Source organism: Octopus bimaculoides, chromosome 14 (genome assembly GCF_001194135.2).
Source record: "Octopus bimaculoides isolate UCB-OBI-ISO-001 chromosome 14, ASM119413v2, whole genome shotgun sequence".
NCBI lineage: Eukaryota > Metazoa > Mollusca > Cephalopoda > Octopoda > Octopodidae > Octopus > Octopus bimaculoides.
The window spans coordinates 10,551,808-10,552,324 of NC_068994.1; positions in this window are offsets into that span (position 1 = coordinate 10,551,808).

Genomic DNA, 517 nt, shown 5'->3' on the forward strand with positions numbered 1-517 from the left:
TTAGCCTTGGCAAATACAATGGCTTCAAACTTTGGCACAAGGCCAGCAATTTTAGGGGTGGAAGTAAGTTGATCAAATTTTATCAACACTGAAAAGATGGAGGATAAAGTTGACCACAGCAGAATTTGAACTCAGAATACAAAGATAGCTGAAATGCCAACTCATTGCCTTATCCTAGGCAAATGTATTACAATCAACTGAAAATTTCACAAAGAAAATTAGTTTATAAGATAATTACTCTTTTACTCTTTTACTCTTTTACTTGTTTCAGTCATTTGACTGTGGCCATGCTGGAGCACCACCTTTAGTCGAGCAAATCGACCCCAGGACTTATTCTTTGTAAGCCTAGTACTTATTCTATTGGTTTCTTTTGCCGAACCACTAAGTTACGGGGACGTAAACACACCAGAATCGGTTGTCAAGCGATGTTGGGGGGACAAACACAGACACGCAAACATATACACACACATACATATATACACATATATACGACAGGCTTCTTTCAGTTTCCGTCTAC